Source organism: Pleurodeles waltl, chromosome 4_2 (genome assembly GCF_031143425.1).
Source record: "Pleurodeles waltl isolate 20211129_DDA chromosome 4_2, aPleWal1.hap1.20221129, whole genome shotgun sequence".
Classification (NCBI taxonomy): domain Eukaryota; kingdom Metazoa; phylum Chordata; class Amphibia; order Caudata; family Salamandridae; genus Pleurodeles; species Pleurodeles waltl.
This window is the reverse complement of record NC_090443.1, coordinates 868,591,519-868,612,583: the sequence shown is the minus strand read 5'-3', so window position 1 is coordinate 868,612,583 and position 21,065 is coordinate 868,591,519. Positions and strand designations below refer to the sequence as shown.

Sequence of the window (21,065 nt, the reverse complement as noted above, 5' to 3'; positions counted from 1 at the left end):
GCCCTCTCAGAAACCCGGGACAACAGTTCACTCACTGGTTGAAACTCTCCTGCTGTGCTGCCTCGCCTCGCCTCATTCAAGCAGCACAGTAGGATTTAATGAGGCGTAAATCAGAGCCAGCTTACCTCAAGGCCAGGACAACCAGCCTGACTCAGGAGCACTACATAGAAAGGGGAGGGAATGTTAAAAAAAAAAAAAAATGAATCTGATCACCCTACAAAGTGAGGATAAGTAAAGTTGCAGGTTTATTTCATATTAAATAAGACCCATGACCGCATCAGCCACCAGCCAACTTCTAGTCCTTCAGGCAGACCTCCAAAGTTCCAGAACAATGATGATGGCCATAAATTCCACACTTCACCCACTCCAGAATCATTGCATTTGTAAATAATGTGTACTCGTTGTGGCATACATGCAAAAGAAAACGACGTTGCACTGTTTAACAGTGGAATAAAAATGGCTGCATTTATTGATTTTACAAGTGGGTAGCTGCCTGTGAAATATTACATTTCTCTTTCTTTGGTTCAGCGAGCATTCAATTTTACTGCACTTCTAGTTTGCACATCAGACAATGCTATCATCGCGCCTAGTCATACATAGAGATCCAAACATTTAAAATTGCGTTTTTAATAATCAATCATATTTGCTTGAATAGCAGTGACGAATCGGCCTTCAAGTCCTGGCCTCCGTTTGTCGTGTCTGTTCTCGCCCTTGGGTTTGTAAGCAGTCCCATATTTTTGTTTCTTGGAGGGGGCTTACTCCATAGGTTCGTTTTACCATTTGTCTCGAAGGGGGTAGGATAGAGTTCTTGGATTAGGCCCAAATCGCTACCTGTCGTGTACCTGTGCCCTGCCATTCGACCTGGCGGGTCTGGGCTGAGAGTGCACTGCTCTGCTTACTCCCCTTGGTTGGACTCCCTTCACCCTGCCGTGAGGCATCCCCAGGTGAGTGGCCTTTCTATGTACACCGCCTTACTAGGTGTGCTTACGGTCCATTTTGGTAAAACGTTCCTTAATTTCCGCCATGCTGCTTGAGAGGCTTACGTTTCCGGGCAGCTCCCCCAACCAATGTTTTTTTTTTGTGTGTGTTTTTATTCCATTAAAGCAACCAGGTTGGACCAGAAGATGCTCATCCCTTCTTCTGATGTACTCCGTCTGGTGCATATAGTTCTGGTAGTCTTGGGTGTATTAAGCCGTGGCGTACGCTCTCCAGCCCGTTAGCCTTACAGTACTTGGCGACTGCGATGTTCAGTTTTCGTCTGGAGTTGTCAATTGCTTTGTTTGATGTGGCCCCCCACCACAATATTCTGGGGATAATTTCTGACCAGACGATAGTGGTGTTCCCGCACCGTCTTGTCATTAGTAATAATGATTGCCTGATTTCACTCAGAAGGTCCTTTCGCCCGACCGTGGTTAGATCGTTGACGCCCAGTGTATAATTATCATGTCGGGGGGTCTTAGCAACGCTTCCAATAAGCTAAGTATTGTCTGCTCGAGCTGCGCCCATTTCATGCCTGGGAAACCCCATCATTTGACTGACTTTGTGGATCGTTTTTTCTCTCTGGTACAGGCGTTCTTCCTCCACCATATTTGAAGTCTGGATACAAAAGAGTGCCCGATCACCCATATAGCCCTGGATGGAGCCCCTGTCAATGTAATCACAAACAAAACTTTACATAAAATGTGTGCGTATGTACTTTTTGTATGCGTTGGACTGCCACCTGCCTACGGCTTTGATGGTGCCTTCATCTAGGCCTGAGACTGCCGCTGTTGTGGCAGCCCCTATGCGAAAAGAATGGGAGCCAAAATCTTCTGGGGCCAGACCTCATTCCTTCAGTGTTTTGCTCCTCACTGCCTTGAACTGGTATTTGCTCAAGTGTTCCCCATTGTTGTGCCTGAACAGTGGGCCAATCAACCCTGGGTGCACCACTATGTAGTCCTTCAGAATGCAGACCGGGCAGTATTTTGCTTGACTTATGCATTTTATTTTTACCCGAGAGCCCTTTCCCTGCTGATCCGTTTTTCAGCGTGTTAAAAGAGGTGTACCTTGTCCTGTTCAAAGCTGCAATCGATTGCCTGGAGGCAGTTGTCGCCTCCTAACAGCTTTGCTGATGCGACCAACTCACTTAGGCGAAAAGCCCCAAAGAATGCTGTGGCAAATGCTGCTTTGAATAAAATTAGCTTGTATGGGTTGGCTGTCACTCTTTCTAAGATGTCTAATAGCCGGGTCAGCTTGTTGAAATCTATGGGGGTGCCTGTTGTCTAACTTGGGACCTTCGAGCCGTTTCCACCCTTTCATTGCGGTTCGGATGTAACGTGATGCTGTGGGGTCTGTGCCCGTCTGCAGTTTGGAGTAGTGTGCTACTGCTGCGAGGTGCGCCTGTGCCCAGGACTTCGCCTTTCCCTGCTGATGAGCCCACTTGATGGAGTGTTTTACCGCTGCTCTGGTTGCGACTGGGTCACTGAGGGATTCTAGCCCCCCTATTTCCATGAGAGTTCTGGCATATTTAGCGTACCTTCTGTGTGTCTCTGGTTTGAGTGCGTTATGCACTAGTATTGACAAGTCTGCCCCGCCAGGTCCCATAGGCTTTCTGGATAGGGTGTCATCACTGGGCTTGCCTCCGGGGCTAGCTTCCTGAATCTGTCCATCTGGGAACGAGAGAGAGCGTCTGCTCATGAGTTTTTCACTCTTTGGACATGTCTTGCCCTGATATCCAGGTTGCCCCTGAGCTGAAAGCTCACTAGGCGTCTCAGAAGTCTTAAAGTATCTGGGCAAGAAGTGGACCCCTTGTTGATGGCCATGACAACGCCTAGGTTGTCCGACCAGAATGTTATCTTCATGTTTTGCAATTGGCCCCTCCATACTGTCATGGCTACGACTATGGGGAATAGTTCTAGAAATGTGATGTTTCTGGTGATCCCCAAATTGTACCACCTGTCTGGCCATTTGCCATTGCACCATTCACTGCCTAATATGGCCCGAATCCGCAGCCCCCCATGGCGTCCGTATACAGCGTGATCTCTTTGGCTGATATCCAGCCCTCACGCCAGATTAGTCTGCCATTGAACTCCGTTAGGAAGGCGTCCCACATGGTGAGGTCTCTTTTTACTGCTCCGCCTAGTTTGACGCGGTGGTGTCTTTCGCGCAAACCTGATGTAACTTTGCATAAACGCCTGGCGAAAACTCTCCCGGTTGGGATCACCCTGGTCGCGAAGTTAAGTTTACCCACCATGCTCTGTAATTCCCCAAGTGTGTCTTTCTGCTTGCCCTGCAATGTTTTGATCTCTTCCTTAGCTCCCTCACTTTGCCTCGGGTATCCTTGAGGTTCCCGTTGCTGAGTCTAGCTCGATGCCCAGGAACAATAGGGACATTGTAGGGCCCACCGTTTTGTCTGCGGCCAAGGGGACACCCAAGTCTTTTGCCAGGTGCTGGAAGGAATTCAGTAGGCTGGCACATTCGCCTGTGCCTGCCTTACCCACAAATAAGAAATCGTCCAGGTAGTGCATTTTCCCTCCCACCGGGTGTTTCTTATGTAGGGCCCATTCTAGGAAGGTGCTGAACTGTTCAAAATACGCGCATGTGATGGGGCAGCCCATGGGCATTGCCTTGTTGATGTACACATGACCATTGTGCTGAAAACCCAGTAGGTAAAAACTGTCTGGGTGTACTGGTAGTAGCCTAAAAGCTGACTCTATGTCTGCTTTTGCCAACAATGCCCATCTGCCCGCGGCCTTGATTATGTCAATGGCGTCATCTACTGTGGCGTACCCTACCGAGCAGACGTCTTCTGGGATATTATCATTTACCGATGTCCCTTCTGGGAACGACAGGTGATGTATCAATCTGAACTGGCCAGCCTCTTTCTTGGGCACCACGCCTAGTGGGGAGATGATCAGATCCTCTGGGATTGAGAGGGCTAAGGGACATTCAATGCCCCCAAGCCTCAGTTCTTTATTGATTTTCTGGCAAATTACCTGTGGGTGTTCCTTTGCTGATTTCAGGTTCTTTATGGTGCCCCCTACTATCTTTCCTTTCACAGGGATTTTGAAACCTTCTTCAAAACCCTTAACTAATGTTTCTGCATCTTTCTTATTGTAATACTCATTGGCTAACTTCCTCATGACTTTGGTATTGATTGGGGAACTGGCAAGGTTCCATGTCCTTTGATATGCCACTTGTGTTGTTGTCAGCTTGGAACTATTGTTTCTTTCTTTTTTCTTTTTTGTCTGCTCTTCTTGCATGTTGATGCTGGGTGATTTCCCCCCTCCCCCCCGCATGCTGAGCAGCTGTGTCTAAATTTGCAGCTTTGTCCCCATTTGCACTCATCTGTGTCAAATTTCCAGCAGATTGCTTGTGCTCCTTTATTGCCTTGCCCTTTACTGCTGTGCCAGTGTTTGTACTTACGGTGAGATTTGTGTTTCTCGTGCTTCCCCTTGGGCTGTGTGTTGCGAAAGGCCTGACTTCTCCCCCCCCTTCCCGCCCAGAAGTCAACTTGCCTGGCCACCATCATTTTATGTATGTAACTGGATACATCCTCTTCAATCCATTCAATTTCAGGGTACGCCTGCATTTTTAGCCTGAAACTCTTGTCATACTCTAACCAAGCATCCCCTGGGAATTGACAGTGTGCCTCATGTATTTTGGATTCGTACAACCATAGGTCCGCTGCGCAGCGCAGGAATTTCTCAACTATTACGCAGGCCATTATCCTGAAAGCACTCAGCCAATTCTCAAAATTCCTCTTTCCTGGCCCTCTTTCTCTCTCTCCTGTCCTCCTCCTTTTTGTCGCATATGGTAAGATCTAACCCTTCCACCTGGATTTCTAGTAAGGTGAAAATATCAATGAATTCTTTTCTCCAAATTCTTTCTTTTACTGCTAGCGGGATGGCTGTAGCTAGCCCAGCTGACCTTGTTGTCATAGCCAGGGGGCCCAAGGATGGTCTTACATATGACTCTGGGGGGGTTACCTGCCGCTAGGGGGGGGTTCTGGTACCTTACTTGCTGCCCTTGCTGACATGTCCCATGCTGCTGTGGGATCCCCTATGGAGGTTTGACCTTTCCCACTTGCCTGCCCAACTGGCGGGTCACTTTTCTCCACGTGCCCTGGGCTCGCCCCCTTTTCTGCATTAGCTAAGCTTAGCCCTGCCCCGCTCCCTCTTAACAACAAAGGTGCAAATGATTCTAAGCATTTTTTAATTATTGCACTGATATGCTCACCCTTAACTGGTGTGTGTGCGGCGTGCTGCTCTCAGGTGGCTCCCTGGTGGATGGTGCCCCGGAGAATCGGTCTGTGCCCCTCGCTTTCTTGGGTGTCTTCTTCGCAGGACCGCCCTCCGTTCTCTTGCGCTTGCTCGCTTTCCAAGGAGGCAGTGGTGACCCCTTGACGCTTGCTTCAATCACCGGGGGGGGGGTCACTTGTGTTGGGAATGTCTGTGTTCTGCTTCTCTTCTCCCTTGTCTTCCATCTTGGAGCGCAGCCAGTCCTTCCCCCATTTTAGAGCTTCTGCCCTCATATGTGCGATCATCCTTTCCAGGTCGTCTTGGGGTTCTACCACTTGATCTTTTTCCATTCCGTAGCCTTGGGCTTGTACTTGCTTTTGTAGCTCTGCCCTGGTTTGCTGAGTGTCTATTGCCCCTTTGCTTGGTGCCTGTTGCAGTAACTCTTTTTCTTTTTTCTTTTTTTCTTTTTTTTGATTGGGTGTGGTCGTGTCGCCCTGAGCAGGCGGTCCCACCTCCAAAAGTTCCCTGAGTTAGGGCTTCTGAACCCGAGCTGTTCGGCAAGTTCAGCTCTTCGTTAACCAACTTCCCTGCAATAAGAGGCAGAGAAGAAAATGTGCTCAAATCCTTAAAGTTACCGTGCGCGAAGTCGCAGGTCAGTACGCAGGGGGTGTGTTCCTTAAAATGGATCGTGCCCGCGGGGTCGCGTCGCCCGTGTAGGATTCCTGTGTCTGCTGCCGCCTGCGGGGTTGTGTCACCTCTGTCGTGTGGTCCCCCCGTGCAGACGAGAGTCGGAATCAGCTGCCGGAAGCTCCCGGACATTGATGGGTGGGGTCCGCAGTGCAGGAAAGACGTGGCTGAATGAACACGGCCGTGCCCCATTGTTGCTCTGCAAGCGGCCACTTGCAGCCGCGTCGGCTGGAAGGCGCTTGGGAGTGGAGTATACCCCTCGGGCTGGCAGCGGCCCGCACGGTGAGTGCTTTTCTTGCTGCCTGTGGGGTCGCGTCACCTGAGTCGGATGGTCCACCGTGCAGGCGGGAGTCGGAATCAGCTGGAGAGAGCTCCCGGACGTTGGTGGGCGGGGTCAACCAGCCTACCGGTGAGCAGATCGGTGATCCTTCGCGTCGAGGCCGCTGTTCCGAAGCGAAGCGGCAATAGGTGCGATAAAAGTTGTCTACAAGGAGGCTGCTGTGCTGGAGAAGGATCGCTTGCACCGGGCCGGCGGTCCCCTGTGCCAAAGGTCGGTAAGTGCCGCTAAGGGGTGCTTTGTGTTCGGGAACGACGAGGTCACAGCTGCTGAGGTCGTCGGGTGTTTTTGTCCTTCGTGATAGCGCGTCGCTGTGGGTCATCTGCTTGCCCACGTGGCCGACCTTGTGCTTTTTACCTGTCTCCTCTCTTGCACCTGCCACCTTCAGGGTGGTGGGGGGCCCTTCCTTGTTGGCAACCATTGGAGGGTTTGAAGGATTCAATACCCTCATTGGCCCACTTTTCGCGCCCTCTACCCTGACCTGCTGGTCCTGTGGGGGGGGGTGGAGAGGGCGGGGGGGTCAAAACTGATTCTTTCGGGTATAAGCAGCTGTTATGGCGCCAGCCCTTCGAGCCCCCTGCGGGCGTCCTTTGCTCATATGATTATAGTTCCAAACAGAACAGTCACAAATAAACAAGCATTGTATAACACAAGAGAAGCACACACATATACATGTAGTGAATAGCTAAAAGATGTATGTAAAAGTAACACTGCATCCTCTCTTACGATAAAATAAATGAATGCATAAACAAAAACAGATAGTACTAACATAAGATTGAGTAATGAGATAAAAAAAAATGAATACATCTCATAATCACAATATTTTGTAGGTATATTGACAACCTGTGAGCTACGAGTGGACACAGGTTCCAGCATAGTTTCAAGACTAGAAGGCTCACTCCTTGTTTCTGTTGTTACAGTGGTGGTGTTCATGTTTTCACAAGAAGACATCCTAGTGTTTTTATTGTTTACCTCAACAACATCAGTAGACAACATTTAATTCTCTGTGTCCCTATTCAAATACATACCCTTGAATAAAACGCTTGTTGTGTGGCTATAGGAATAACACTGTCCTTATTCCACCACCCTTTCCCTTCCAATTACACAGAAGCTTTGCTGGATCTGATAACTTTTACAGGTAACGAATACTTAGGCTCTCCTTTGTTAACTTTGAATTTTTTTTTTAAATCAAAACCCAATCATTCACTTGATATCCACTTTCTTAACACTTCCTATTATAATAAGTTTTTTGACTTTTTTGTTTATTCAGTACTCTGTTCCCCAAGGTTGCTTCGCAAATTTTACTATGTGTTTCGCACTTGCTCTTTAACACGTCTTTCATCCACTCTGGTGTAAATTTTGTTCTAGGGTCTCTACCTCTAAGAAGTCTAAAAGGAGTAACCACAGTTTTAGAATGCAGAGTTATAAGATCCGCCCAAATTTTATATAGCAAAAATTGTGAAACATTAATATTAACTGCTGTAGCAGTCTGGATCCCCTCTTTCAAAATACGATTTGCCCTTTCAACTAACCCATTAGAAGCAGGACTGTATAAAGCTACTTGTGCATGCTTGATGTTATGTGCGTTCATGAAATCATTCATTAGTTTTGATACAAAGTGCATACCATTGTCTGTAATAATGGTACTAGGAAATCCTTAGATTCTAAAAATGTTCTCCAAAAATAACATTACAATATTAGAATTACCTGCCTCAACAAAAGTGTAGCAAATCCATTCAGAAAAATAGTCAATGGCAACTAATAGATACCTTTTATCTCTTGGTAAAAGATTATAAGGTCCGGGAAAAATCTAAAGCTATTTTCGCCCAGGCTTTCGCTGGAAGTGGTACTGGAATTAATGGCTTAGTGGTGCCATTCCATTGTTTGTCAAAAACAATGCATTGGGGACATTTATCAATAGCATTTGCCACTTGTTTGTCTAATCCAGGCCACCAATAAGTCAATCTTAATGTTTTGCAAGTTGCTGACACACCCAGGTGTCCTTCATGAGCAATCTTAATGATTCTGTCCCTCAGTTCCAAAGTTGGAACAAAAACATTACCTCTTAAACATATGTTATTCGCACAAGATAATTACTTTGCGATTTGCCCAAACAATCTGAGTTCTTCAGTTAATTTTTTCTCAGACCTCCAACTTGTTTTTATAAATTGTAATACTTTGGTTAAGATTTCATCCTTAGCCATGGCTGAAACCGATTGATCTGTGATGTGATCGCTGCATGCTGCCAGCACATCCACACCGATGACCGAGACTTGACGGAAGAACCACGTTGTATGCACTGACAGGCTTATCATTGTCGTGTCTGCTTTCCTCTATGGTTACCCAAATCCTACTTATGGGTTTCCAGATTTGCATCAACAAGACACATTGGTGCACTAGAACATTGTTCTTCGATACGCTTGACATTTGGTACTTATTTTGCTTTGCCTTGAAAAAGTCATGTTGACGAAACACGTGTTGGCTGTTGTTCCTCTGGATGTATGATGGATACTGCCATATGGAATACTTTTGGATGAACAATAAACGTGACTACACACCAGTTTCGAATTGGAATCTTCATTGATGCTTATGACAGCAAATTGGATGTACCTGGTGTGCCCTGGTATTTACTTATGAACTTTCAAGCATCCTATGTTATTCATATGATGCTATTTGCATTCTTTGCGGCTGGATGCTCACCAGTTGGACACCCTTTGAGTTACTTCCAGTAACATAATGACTATGCTATCTTAACTATAATACGTACGTGTATAGGATGTGCGAACATTGTACACAGCCACTCTCCTCTTCTTTGAGCACATCCACAATAGTTACAACACACTCAACCTCAAAATCCACATCCAATTTTTCATTATATGATAAACAGTCTGCTCTAGCATTCCCCCCCATGTATATACTTAACATTCAAATCATATTCTTGTAGTTTCAATAATAAACGTCCTAAACAAGCAGAGGCTTTTCCCATTCCATTACCTTTCAAAAGATAGAAGAGGTTTGTGATCAGTGTAAAGTACACAAGTGGTACCCCAAATGTAAGTTTTAAATTTCTGTACTGCCCGCACACACGCCAATGCCGCCCTCTCAATGGTACTATAATTAACTTCAGCATCAGAAAGAGTTCCAGATGCGAAAGCCACTGTATTCTCTTGACCATCCACCCACTGCCCAAACACTTTCCCAAGCCCTTTCAAACTTGCATCTACAGTAATGTATGATTTTTCAGAATGTTCAAATGCCTGTAAGGCTGGAGGTGAGAATTTTTTATATTCTCAAAAGCCATTTCGCCCACCCCACCTCCTGCCCCCCCCTCCCCAATTCAAAGTTGTTAGCGTTTTTGAGCAGCGATCTTAAAGGTTTTACAGCTAATGCGTATCCAGGCACAAATCTGGCATAATACTCACACAATCCTAAAAATGACCGTAGAACATCTTTATCAGTGGGAGGAGGGGCATTTTTTATGACTTCCAGCTTACAAAATTTAGGTTTTATTCCCTCCCCTGAAATCGTGTGACCTAAGTATTCTACTTCTTGTACCATTAATTTACATTTATTGGGTTCGACAGCCATGCTTCTGGATTGTAATGTATGTAGTATATTTTCCAAAGATAGAAAATGTTTTCCTTGAGTTTCAGTAAAAATCAAGATATCGTCTTGAAATACCTTAACATGAGGCATGTCTCCAAATTGGGTATCCATAATTTTTTGAAAAATGCTTGTGGCAGATGCCAATCCAGATGGTAACAGCAAGTATTTGAATGCCCCCGAATGGATTTACAAATGTAGTTAATGCTTGTGAGTATTCACTCAGAAATATTTGGTGATAAACTGAGTGAAGATCAATTGTAGAAAATATCTTGAATGTCCTATATTAGCAATCCTCGCCTGAATCTGGGGAAGTGGATGACAATCCACCAAAATATTTTGATTTAAAGATCTCAAATCTACAGATAACCTGTAGTCACCAAATTTATTCTATGTAAGTGCTACCAGAGAAACCCACTCAGAAGAATCCATGGGTGCTATAATCCCCTCAGATTTTTTAATTCTGCAAAAGATCTTTCAGATTTTGTCTAATGCTCATTTGAACCTGTCTAACTTTGTGCACCACATGAATAGCATTCTTCTTTAGTTTTATGTTATGATCAAATCCACCCACCGTGCCCAATCTGTTTTTTAAACACCTCAGAGAAAAGCCCAATCATGCGATGCAAGACATTACCTGATAAATCAACCTTCAAGATAGGTTCTTTGGCATTCAAATCAGGTAGATCTCCCAGCACAACAGTAACCTCATGGCCAGGACACAGAATAATTTCCAGTTTTACCAGGTCTTTCTATCCAACGATCTACCTGTCTTTGACAGCCACATACATTTTTGTCTTAGTAGGCCTACCCAAACACTATACGGAAGACCAAAAGAATCCTAAAAAATCAATATCTTGATCTCCGTATGCTTTTGGGCTAATGTCAAGACAAGATAATAAAGATTTGGGCCATAATCTGTAGAAAGTATGATCAGCCAATATGGTGACCGGTGCCCCAGAATCAGCCATCCCAGTGAGGCATTTAACATCAATGATAGCTTCAAACACAGGTTCCTTTAACGCTTTTAGCCGACCCATCACAAAATGAATCAGACATCTCTACTGTGAACACCACATTAGAAAATTGGTCAACACACTTCATAGTCTCTACCTGTAATTCACTGATGGTCACATTACTAATCCTCATATTGCTTGGGGGACCATTCCCTCTCAAAACACCTCTACAGACTCCGTGAGAATGTCCAATTTTGCGACAACGATTACACTTCTTATTTATGGCTGGACAAGAAGAGTTATTACCCATATGGTTCTTTGAACCACAACGATAACGCATTGTTTGATCACGTACATCACGTCCTCCTCGTCCTTGTATATCTTTTAGTTCCTACTTTTCTATTGTTCACAGTGCATACAACATCCTCTTCAAGCACACAATTTAAGGAAGAATGCCCCACCTCCCATCCCCCCTCCCATGATCAGCTAAAACCTTGGAAGTAAGAATGGACCACTCTGTACTTTTTACTATGTTGATAGTATCCTCCAAAGTAGGATTGTGACATTTTAAAAGGCGTTCCAGAATTGTTTTTAGAGTAACAATAAAACACAAACTTGTCACACATGTAAGTTTCTACACTGCTCCCAAAGTCACATTTTGATGCCAATACCCTCAAATTGGCCACATACTCCTCCACCATCTCATCACATGCTCGTTTGCACATAGTAAAATAGAAACCTTTCCAATAACACACTTGAATCATTAGAATATTGTTTCTTCATTCTTTCCTTCGCTTCCGTATAGATGTTCCATGGTATAATACCACTCTGAGGTGCTGGAATAGGAGGTAAGTTGTCAAAGACCCGTTGACCAGCCACCCCTAGATGATTAAACTGTAGCGCCATTTTCCAAGCGGGTTGATATTCCAAAGAGTATTGCTGCAAGATCATTTTAAAAAATGCGCAACCACTCACTCCATTTTATTTCGGGTTTCCCTGTTTTTTGTGAAAATAGAGGAGGTTGCACTTCTCCTTGACTTGCAGCTATTGTGTAGAAAGCAAACAGGAATGAATTTTCAATAAACAACAATTGGCTGTTTAAGTGGCTGCCGTTATACAATTAGCAAAATCTAAAAATAAATATGCCCAAAAGAAACGTAAAGAAAATTCCAATGTTAAGTGAACTAGTAAAATGTCAATACAGTACCTTAACCCCTTCGCTGCCAGGCCTTTTCCCCCTCCTGTGCCGAGCCTTTTTTTGGCTATTTGGAGCAGTTCGTGCTTAGGCCCCCATAACTTTTTGTTCACATAAGCTACCCACGCCAAATTTGCGTCCTTTTTTTCCAACATCCTAGGGATTCTAGAGGTACCCAGACTTTGTGGGTTCCCCAGAAGGAGGCCAAGAAATTAGCCAAAAAACAGTGAAAATTTCGTTTTTTTTCAAAAAAATTGGAAAAATGGGCTGCAGAAGAAGGCTTGTGCTTTTTTACCTGAAAAGGGCATCAACAAAGGGTTTGCGGTGATAAAATCACCAGCTTCCCAGCTTTCAGGAACAGGCAGACTTGAATCAGAAAACCCAATTTATCAACACAATTTTGCCATTTTACTGGGACATACCCCATTTTTACGATGTTTTGTGCTTTCAGCCTCCTTCCAGTCAGTGACAGAAATGGGCATGAAACCAACGCTGGATCCCAGAAACCGCAACATTTTTGAAAAGTAGACAAAAATCTGAATTCAGCAAGGGGTAATTTGTGTAGATCCTACAAGGGTTTCCTACAGAAAATAACAACTGAAAAAGAAAAATATTGAAATTGAGGTGAAAAAACCATCAATTTTTCTCTACGTTTTACTCTGTAACTTTTTCCAGCAATGTCAGATTTTCGAAAGCAATATACCGTTACGTCTGCTGGACTCTTCTGGTTGCGGGGATATATAGGGCTTATAGGTTCATCAAGAACTCTAGGTACCCAGAGCCAATAAATGACCTGTACCCTGCAGTGGGTTTTCAATCTATGCCGGGTATACAGCAATTCATTTGCTGAAATATAAAGAGTAAAAAATAGCTATCAAGAAACCCTTTGTATTTCCAAAATGGGCACAAGATAAGGTGTTGAGAAGCAGTGGTTATTTGCACATCTCTGAATTCCGGGGTGCCCATACTAGCATGTGAATTACAGGGCATTTCTCAAATAGACGTCTTTTTTTACACACTGTCTTACATTTGGAAGGAAAAAATGTAGAGAAAGACAAGGGGCAATAACACTTGTTTTGCTATTCTATGTTCCCCCAAGTCTCCCGATAAAAATGATACCTCACTTGTGTGGGTAGGCCTAGCGCCCGCGACAGGATATGCCCCAAAACACAATGTGGACACATCACAGAAAACAGAGCTGTTTTTAGCAAAGTGCCTACCTGTAGATTTTGGCCTCTAGCTCAGCCGCCACCTAGGGAAACCTACCAAACCTGTGCATTTCTGAAAACTAGAGACCTAGGGGAATCCAAGATGGGGTGACTTGTGTGGCTCGGACCAGGTTCTGTTACCCAGAATCCATTGCAAACCTCAAAATTTGGCTAAAAAAACATATGTTCCTCACATTTCTGTGGCAGAAAGTTCTGGAATCTGAGAGGAGCCACGAATTTCCTTCCACCCAGCGTTCCCCCACGTCTCCCGATAAAAATGATACCTCACTTGTGTGGGTAGGCCTAGCGCCCACGACAGGAAACGCCCCAAAGCGCAACGTGGACACAGCCAAATTTTTGAAGGAAAACAGAGGTGTTTTTTGCAAAGTGCCTACCTGTAGATTTTGGCCTGTAGCACAGCCGCCACCTAGGGAAACCTACCAAACCTGTGCATTTCTGAAAACTAGAGACCTAGGGGAATCCAACATGGGGTGACTTGTGTGGCTCGGACCAGGTTCTGTTACCCAGAATCCTTTGCAAACCTCAAATTCTGTCTAAAAAAACGCATTTTCCACACATTCGGTGACAGAAAGTTCTGGAATCTGAGTGGAGCCACAAATTTCCTACCACCCAGCGTTCCCCCACGTCTCCCGATAAAAATGATACCTCACTTGTGTGGGTAGGCCTAGCGCCCGCGACATGAGACACCCCAAAACGCAACGTGGACACATCACATTTTTTCATTGAAAACAGTGCCTACCTGTAGATTTTGGCCTCTAGCTCAGCCGGCTCCTAGGGAAACCTACCAAACCTGTGCATTTTTTAAAACTAGAGACGTAGGGGAATCCAAGATGGGGTGACTTGCGGGGCTCTGACCAGGTTCTGTTACCCAGAATCCTTTGCAAACCTCAAATTCTGTCTAAAACGCATTTTCCACACATTTCGGTGACAGAAAGTTCTGGAATCTGAGTGGAGCCACAAATTTCCTTCCACCCAGCGTTCCCCCAAGTCTCCCGATAAAAATGATACCTCACTTGTGTGGGTGGGCCAGGTGCCTGCAACAGAATAAGGCCCAAAACTTGTAGAGATAGAGGGGATAGTACAGCAAGTTTATAAGGATATATTCTTTTATACATCTTTAGACTGACTCTGCTTTGGGGACCCACATAAGTGAGGTGTCATTTTACTTGGGAGACTGCGGGGAACACTGGGGAGTAGGAATTTTGTGCTGGAGTGGTGATCCTACAAAGAAAAGTAAGGAAAATATGCTTTTTTTAAGCACATTTTGAGGTTTACAGAGGAGTCTGGGTAAGAAAATGTTGGGGGATCCACGCAAGCCACACCTCCCTGGACTCCTTGGGGTGTCTAGTTTTAAAAAATGTCTGGGTTTGGTAGGTTTCCCTAGATGAAGGCCGCACACAGGACCAAAAACATAGGTGCCCTCTCCCCCCCCAAACACAGGTAGTTTTGTAATATATCGTTTTGATGTGCCCTCATACGTCCGTGATGTGCCAAACACAAACATTTTGAAAAGAAACACACTTAGGTTATGTGAAAAAGACCCCTCACCCACCAACCAAGTTGGTGGCATGCTTCATCATCGGGGTCCCACCTGAGGCACCTAGCGTGTCACAGGTGTGCTGCGACGCCTGATTACAGCGGAGCAGGTTTTGTCATTTTTACCACACATACTGGTTGGATTTGGCACAAGGGTGAGTGATGGTTCAGTGGATCAAATTTTACTAACAAGAGCTTTCCCAAAAATGAAATGCACCGTTAGTAACTGAAAGGCAAAAAACTGAACCAATGACTCACTGCTCGTGAGCTGTAAAGCCGCGACAAGGCACCAACCGCTTTACAGTCCATTCACACAACTTTCATACATGACACACACAAGGCCATTCACACCGCCAGCCACGGGCCTAGCACATTACAACACTCACATTGACAGACAGCGCCACTCAAGGGCCCATCACTTACATACGCCCACATGCCTGATACAACAATCACACCAGCTGATGGAAGTGTGTGGACTGGTGTTTGGCTGGCAGTGTGTTGCAGTAGCCAACAGCAAGTCAATATGTACACTCTCAGCCAAGCCCCACTCCACACACAATGGCATCATTTTTTTTTTTTTTTTTTTTAAACACAGGAACCCCTAACTAAGTAGAAAGAATTACAAAACTACAAACACAAAAGCTCTAACTAAGAACATGACAGAAATGCTAACCATGAAACTAAACACATGAAAATACAAAACAGACATGAGTTTACACTCATGGTTGTTCCCAGAAATTCTTCTGGGTGTGGTAATTCTTAAAACAAGCAACGACACACAGCACAGGCTTTGAAGGACAATCTGGGCAGTACATTCGAGTCTCCCTCTGGATACCTCTTCGAAAACACACTCTACATTTCTTAGCTGGAAAGTCTTTTTTGGGTGTGGGAGGAACGTGCTCAGCAAAGTGGCAATCTTTCAATCTAGCCACATCCTCCACCACTGCTTCTCTAGGAACTCTGGCCTGTTCCACCACAATAAGGCTTTCTATCACCGACTCCTGAAATTTCACAAATGTCATCTTTGACTCTGGAGACCTATCCCTAAACACAATAAAAGCATTGAAGGTTGCTAAGTGGAAGAGGTGAAGTGCTAACTTCTTATACCAAACGTAAGACTTACGAATAGCAGTATAAGGTTCCAACCTCTGGTCAACTCTATCTACACCTCCCATGTGCTTATTATTATCTAAAATGCACACAGGTTTGCGCACTTCCGCAACCTGGCCCCAAACAGTCACAGAGGAAGTACTCTCATCATGGATGGTACTTAGCATGTAGACATCCCTCTTGTCTGAAAATTTCAAAGCTAGCAGCTCCTCGTTCCGCAAGGCACAGCACTGTCCTCTCTCAAGTTTTTTTCAGACAAGCTCCCTTGGATAGCCTTTCCGGTTAGAACGGATTGTGCCACAAGCAACTGTGTCCACTCTAAACAATTCCTTGAACAATTGCACACCAGTGTAGAAGTTATCTACATACAAATGGTGACCTTTGTTGAACAGTCGTCTACCAAGATCCCACACAATTTTCTCAGTAACTCCAAAAGTGGGAGGACAACCAGGGGGGTCAATATTAGAATCCCTACCAGTGTACACACGGAAACTATACACATATCCTGTCCTACTTTCAGACAGCATATACAATTTAATTCCATATCGTGCCCTTTTGCTAGGAATGTACTGCCTAAAAACCAAACGACCCTTGAAGAGGACCAAAGACTCGTCCACACTTAACTCTTTGCCTGGAACATAGACCTCTGAAAACCGATCTACAAAATGATCAAGGACAGGCCTAATCTTAAAAAGACGGTCAGAATCTGGGTGATCTCGTGGCAAGGCTAATGCATTGTCAACAAAATGCAGCATCCTAAGAAGAAGCAAATACCGATTACGACTCATGGTCGCTGGAAATATAGCTGTTGCCATCAAGGGACTAGTAGACCAATAAGAAGCCAGTGACGGCTTCCTTATCAACCCCATCAAAAAAGTCAAACCCAAAAACTTTTTTAACTCCTCCAAATTTGTGGGAATCCACTGGGCAGCTCTAGAGTGTGGCCTAAGTCTAGCAGCGTTGTCCCTCAAATGCTGCTCCGCATACAAATTAGTCTGCTCAACAATCTCTTCCAAAAACATATCATCCATGAATAACTCAAAGAAATTGATAGGCATAAAGTTCTCTGTATTGGCGTTACACCCGGGAGACCAGTAAAGGCAGGCAATTCTGGCTGCTCCATGTTTGGGGCAACCCAGACATCAGGTCTTATAACGGGAAACCTTTCAGCCCCAGGTTGCTGCACTATTGGCACATCAATGTCCTCCTCTAAAACAGGCCCTTCATCTGCACTGAGTGTGGCTTCATCATCAGAAGATTCCCCTCCAACAGAAACATGACTGCCAGAATCTCTGACTTCCTCCTCTGCCTCAGATGCAGAGTCCGTCTCATAGTCATGATCAGACTGTGACTCAAAAAGCATACCAACCACCTGCTGAGCGGTCATCCTGCGGCTAGCCATGATCTCTCCTGCCAAAATTAACTGGACAAATTCACCACCAACAACCAGCACTGTGTAAGACAAGTAACAAAGTGTAGCTTTGTTAGTAAGAGTTATAAACTCAAAAACTATACCGCTCACTTGCCTGAAAAAGCTTGATTCACCAGCAACTACACAGCAATCACCAATGATATCCCACTAAAAATAAAGAAAGAAAGGCAAATTAGAAATAAGACAAAACAAATATCATTGTGCACAAACCTAAGGACAATTTCACACACAATCCTGCATTTAGTACACCCCCTACAAACATGTCATTCATGCATGGCAACAATACTCCTTTGGAGTAACTTGTTTTTACTTACCTAAAACATGCAACTGTGCAAACTGTAGGTCAACCACTGCCAAAACCGCAAGGAGCCACAGCAAATAAAGCAAAAGCTTTGAACTAGAACAAAAAGGAGGAAAACATTTTTTATCACAAATGCAAAGGCTTCTTCAGTTGACAAACACCCCACCATCAAACATTTAGAAATTGGTGCCTAAGTGGATTCTGCCATAGGGGCAGATGGGCCTACTACAAAAATAGGCCTGTCTGCCCCCAGGAAGCCAGAAAATACCTTTAGTAGTGTGTCCCAATGGAGAGCGACCCTTGCCAAAGGGGACAGCCCTCAAACAAAAAAAAAACAAAAAAGCACACACAACACTATCCCTGGTGCCTAAGTGGCTTCTGCCCCCCTTGGGGGCAGGTGGGCCTAAGAGAATAGGCCCATCTGCCCCCAGGGGGTGTAGAAATGGCCACCAGGTCAATGCCCCCCTTGGGGGGGCACCCGTGACCAAGGGGACGCCCCCCACAAAAATAAAAAAAATAAAAAAAATCCCTGGCGTTCTAGTGGTTTCTGCCCCCCTTGGGGGCAGACCAGCCTAAAAATAATAGGCTGATCTGTCTCCAAGGGGTGCAGAAATGGCCTGGGTACATGTGCCCCCAAAGTGGGGGGGCGACCCTTGCCCAAGGCCCCCCCATCCACTAACACACACACACACACACTATCCCTGGTGTCTACGTGGCTTCTGCCCCCCTTGGGGGCAGGTGGGTTTAAAAAAATAGGCCCATCTGCCCCCAGGGGGTGTAGAAACGGCCAACAGGTCAATGCCCCCCTTGGGGGGGCGCCCCGTGACCAAGGGGACGCCCCCCACAAAAATAAACAAATAAAAAAAAATCCCTGGCGTTCTAGTGGTTTCTGCCCCCCTTGGGGGCAGACCAGCCTAAAAATAATAGGCTGATCTGTCTCCAAGGGGTGCAGAAATGGCCTGGGTACATGTGCCCCCCAAAATGGGGGGCGACCCTTGCCCAAGGCCCCCCCCCATCCACTAACACACACACACACACACACACACACACACACACTATCCCTGGTGTCTATAAGTGGCTTCTGCCCCCCTTGGGGGCAGGTGGGCCTAACAAAATAGGCCCATCTGCCCCCAGGGGGTGTAGAAATTGCCAACAGGTCAATGCCCCCCTTGGGGGGGGCGCCCCGTGACCAAGGGGACGCCCCCCCACAAAAAAAGAAAAAAAAAATCCCTGGCGTTCTAGTGGTTTCTGCCCCCCTTGGGGGCAGACCAGCCTAAAAATAATAGGCTGATCTGTCTCCAAGGGGTGCAGAAATGGCCTGGGTACATGTGCCCCCAAAGTGGGGGCGACCCTTGCCCAAGGCCCCCCCATCCACTAACACACACACACACACACACACACACACACACTATCCCTGGTGTCTAAGTGGCTTCTGCCCCCCTTGGGGGCAGGTGGGCCTAACAAAATAGGCCCATCTGCCCCCAGGGGGTGTAGAAATGGCCAACAGGTCAATCCCCCCTTGGGGGGGGCGCCCGTGACCAAGGGGACGCCCCCCCACAAAAATAAACAAATAAAAACAAATCCCTGGCGTTCTAGTGGTTTCTGCCCCCCTTGGGGGCAGACCAGCCTAAAAATAATAGGCTGCTCTGTCTCCAAGGGGTGCAGAAATGGCCTGGGTACATGTGCCCCCAAAGTGGGGGGCGACCCTTGCCCAAGGCCCCCCCCATCCACTAACACACACACACACACACACTATCCCTGGTGTCTAAGTGGCTTCTGCCCCCCTTGGGGGCAGGTGGGCCTACAAAAATAGGCCCATCTGCCCCCAGGGGGGGGCAGAAATGGCCAACAGGTCAATGCCCCCCTTGGGGGGGGGGGGCGCCCCGTGCCCAAGGGGATGCCCCCCCACAAAAATAAACACATAAAAAAAAATCCCTGGCGTTCTAGTGGTTTCTGCTCCCCTTGGGGCAGATCAGCCCACAAATAATAGGCTGATCTGCCCTCAAGGGGGGCAGAAATGGCCCTAAAAGACATGCCCCCCAAAGGGGAGCAACCCTTGCCCAAGGGGGCGCCCCCCCATCCACTACACACACAATCCCTGGTGCCTAAGTGGCTTCTGCCCCCCTTGGGGGCAGATGGACCTAAATAAAATAGGCTGATTTGCCCCCAAGGGGGGCAGAAAAGGCCAACAGTTCTCTGCCCCCTTGGGGGGGGCGCCCCTTGCCCAAGGGGGCACCCCCCCACACATAAATACACATAAAAATAAAAAACCCTGGTGATCTAGTGTTTTCTGCTTGGGGGCAGATCTGGCTAAAAAGTAGCCAATCTGCCCTCAAGGGGGGCAGAAATGGCCCTAAAAGACATGCCCCCCCAAAGGGGAGCGACCCTTGCCCAGTACTGCTCAAAGAGACACCGGGGGAAAGGAAAAGCCTTTCCTTTCCCCCGGTGCCTCTTTAGCCCAAACCCCCCACCCACCGGGAAGAGGAACTCACCTCTTCACTCCACGCCGCACAGGAAGCAAATGGCTTCCTGTGCGGCATATCCCCATAATGAAGTCAGAGCGTCATTATGGGGGGGGTCGGGGGTGGAAGGGGAAGGGCTTCCCCTTCCATCCCTGACTTTGGGGGGTGGGGGGAAGCACACAGAGGGAGCGAGAGCGCTCCCTCTGGGCTGTGTGCCGAGGACGTAGTGGTTACGTCCGCGGCACAGAAGGGGTTAAATACAACAGATAAACTTCGTAGTCGAGCTGATTAGAATTCCTTCGGTAGCACGAAAACGTGGCGTGATGACACTCTACGCTGCACGTGACATGATGACGCCCTCTGTAGCTTGCTTCTAGCATATCTTCGTCGCTTGCTTCCTACAAAATGATGCACAGCAGAGCAAAACAAACAAAGCAGAATCTTCTGAACGGAAAGCGATCCTCGTGGAAGAGATGGAACGCGAAGCACGGCTTGAAAATAAATAGGCTGCAGGTAAGAATGATATATTTTCCAAGAAACGCTCTATTTTCCTGAAAGTATGAAGTAAAAGTTAGGACGTTTACACCTGGCCCCGACGAAGCAAAATGTGATAATCGAGGAATAATTAAAATAAACAGTTACCGAGTGGTGATATCTCTGTGGGTGGGTCACAACGGTCGCAGCGTGGCAGATCTCTACCCCATTCCTGGTAGCAATTATGTAGTAACGTGTCTCTACTTGAAACAATGATGATCCAAAGACAATTTAAATGTCCAAGATAAGTAAGGATAAGTAAAGTTGCAGGTTTATTTCATACTAAGTAAGACCCACGACTGCATCAGCCACCAGCCAGCTTCCAGTCCTCCAGGCAGACCTCCAGCGTTCCAGAACAATGGCGATGACCAATACGATCATAGTTCCAAACACAACAGTCACAAATAAACAAGCATTGTATAACGAGAAACACACACATATACAGTGAATAGCTAAAAGATATA

The 21,065-nt window shown here is 46.2% G+C and overlaps 1 protein-coding gene across 1 annotated transcript in view; it reads left to right on the top strand.

The window, feature by feature from the left end:
* TCEANC2 (transcription elongation factor A N-terminal and central domain containing 2) overlaps positions 1 to 21,065 on the top strand; it is a 62,762-nt gene that overhangs the window by 950 nt on the left and 40,747 nt on the right. The gene's annotated exons all lie outside the window — the stretch shown is intronic.